Source organism: Adiantum capillus-veneris, chromosome 7 (genome assembly GCF_014529385.1).
Source record: "Adiantum capillus-veneris isolate H3 chromosome 7, ASM1452938v2, whole genome shotgun sequence".
Classification (NCBI taxonomy): Eukaryota; Viridiplantae; Streptophyta; class Polypodiopsida; order Polypodiales; family Pteridaceae; genus Adiantum; species Adiantum capillus-veneris.
Window position 1 is genome coordinate 3,096,487 of NC_140937.1, and position 3,206 is coordinate 3,099,692.

The window sequence follows — 3,206 nt, forward strand, 5'->3', positions numbered from 1 at the left end:
TCGTGTGCATCCGGCTGTCCTGCTCCCGTGTAAGTCCATACACCACCAGACGTACCGCACACGTACTGCAAGTATGTACACAATACCTGCATATCTCCCTCGTGCACTATGCCATCATCAGTCAACAAACGACTGACAACCCCAACTACAAATTCTCCCACTACAGCTGCTATGTCGGGCCTCGAGATCAGCATCTCGTACATGAGGACACCGAACGTTGATGCAACCCTGGCAACCTCTGCCACCTCCAACTCAGAACTCAACTCATGGAAATCCTGTCCCCTATCATAGAGACCATGGCACTCTGACTCCGAGCTCTGGAGTGACTCCTCGTGCCCACCACATATCACATGTGTACCAAGAGTATCCATCTGTCCTAAATCTGCATCAAGCTCTGGCATAAGCATATCAAGAAATGACTCCACAATAGTCGACATCTCAACATCCATGTGAGTCATCTCTGTCATCACCTCTGATGACTCATCCTGCTGTGACTCACTAGAGTTGTCCCGCTCTACCTGTGCATCCGTAGACGCAACCTGCACAACAAGGTCACTGCTCTGCACTCCATGCAAAGCATCCTGCAACCCACAAGCAAAAGAGACTCGCCTGCTCTCTCGCTCTCTACCTGGCTGCATGATCACAGAGACAAAACCGTCTCTCACGTGATCCACATGCAATGGGTAACGTGTACCACTCCTGGCACCTCTCGCAATCACTAGCGAACCCAAATGCATCACAAAATCTCGCTCTCGTAGCGAAATCTGACATCCACAATCTCTAAGCTGACCAATCGAGATCAAATTCACTGTCAAATCTGGTACATAGCGCACATGTCGTAACAAGTAAGATGCACCACTCGGTAATGACAGTCTCACATCTCCTGCACCTGCTATCGCATGCACCGATCCATCAGTCAAACGTACACTGCCAAGCATCCCGCTAGAATAGCTACAAAACCATTCACGATGCGGCATGACATGAAACATAGCATCTGCATCTAGCAACCACTGCGAAGGGAGTGCACTATCCACATGTATAGCATCTCGTGCATAGCTCGAGGTAAAAGTGACATCCCCGTCACTAGTATACTCCGACACTACATCTGCCTCAACTGTCAAAGCAACTGAGTCCATGGCATCACTACATACATCTCTGAGACTGTCATGTCTCCTACGATGTCGCATACGACGAAAACAACGCCGTCTAACGTGTCCAGAATGACCACAATACCAACATGTCACCTGTCGGCGTGCTCGTGAATGTACATCTCTCACACAAGTCCGTGATGACTCAGATCTATCATACATATCATGTAATCTGCACCAAAGTGCTCTCGTAGTAGTCTCATACATAACAAGAGCATATACAGATTCTGCAAGGTGCAAAGAGAGTGTAGATAGTGCCATCTCCTCTAGCTCCTGCCACTGATCGTCAGACATGTTTGAAGGTCTACCTGCATCACCACTCAATGGTCCATGCAACCCTCATTGTGTCAATGCGTCAAGCATACACTCTCTCCATGCCGCAAAGTCTGACCCATCAAACACGCGCATCTGTGAGAGGTCACAATCTGATCGATCACCTGTCTCTGCCATGAGCATAATGTAGCAAACTAGAAAGCAAAACCACCTCACCAACAACACATGGAAATTGTCTACCAATATGGCCAGAAACACAATGTAAAACCTGTGAGACACACTCCAAAATAGAGCTCCCACAATGTCAATACAAGCCTCTCCTGCTCTAGTATCACACTGCAATCTGTGAGCTAATCACCAAGCCCACACTATGCGGTATCGATGCATACACATGCACAAATCTCACACCTGCAGAGAACACCGCACGCAAATGCTGAGTGCAACCCGCAATCTCTACCTAGATCGCATAAATGATACGCATAAAACTCCTGGGAAAATTTCGCCAGAGTTTCGTCAGTAAAACGGCCACAAAACCAATAACCAAACTGACTGCACACTCAAAATCATGAGCAACCAAAGCGCATCAAACCGCACTCCAAATGCATGCACCAATCTCCACACTGTGCATACATCATTGCAAACACCTGCAAATCTAGTACACAAATATCTGCTCTACCTGTGACTGCCAAAAAACATGCTCGAGGCATACATTGCCGAGCTCAAAATGCAATCACATTAGTCTCCCTGAGCATCAAACCACATAAGGCATACATCGTATCCTCCCACCTGTGAGGAAACTTGCAGCAAATATCACTCTCACATTTGAGAGCAAACCATGTGTGGAATCTTCGACACACAATAAACAATTGCTGCTGCAGAAAATTTAGCGTTCAGAATTTTAAAATTCTGATATAACGAGCGCGTCCAGAGCGTGCCAAAACCCCAAGGTAGACTCCTGGATCACATGTATCCGAGTCCGAGTGTGAAAGCTATGCCAAAAACCTCCGTTTCGACCCAAAAACGCAGCATAAACTGCCAAAAGAGGGCTGAAAAATGCAGCTCCTCAACCGTAGCTCGAATGAGGTTTCTGATGGCTCGAATGGCTTCGAAAGGGGGGTAAAGCGCCAGGACGCCTAGTGGAAACGCTCTTGGAAAGTTGAATTTGCCAATGCCGAAGTCGAAACCCTGTTTGCACTCTTAAAAGTGCGCGCGCGCGGACGCGATTTCGGGAATGAAACTGGCTCTCCGCTGTCATCGTGACTGTGCACACACGCGCTCCCTCCGCACCTACGCTCTGATACCAATTGAAGGGGATCGGGGAGCACCACAGACAGAGAGTGAGAGAGAGAAGGAGACACACGACACACAGATATGGGTGAGGAGACTCAAAAAGAGTGAGCAGCCCCCTATACACTTATGCTATGTATAAGGTATACAAGTCAATGGGCGCCCAGACTCTGAGCGGTCGAACAAGGCACAGACGCCTATACCCCAACAAATACCACTTCCCTATGGCCTTCTTGGCCAAAAATGTGCCCTCTTAAAGCACCAAGTAGATTAGCCATTTGTGAAAAAGTAAATGTAGATCCCAAAGAAACGTGCATGATTGAGGCCTATTAGGAATAAAAGGTGAGGTGATGCCATAAAACGTGAACTTGAATGTGCTTCAAATGTTCTTTTCTCTCATAAAAAAAGGATTTCATGCACTATTCTTTGATTTCATCAAGATACAAGTTTGATTCATAAATGGGTATTTTCTCTCTCAAGGGTAGGGAGAATACTAAG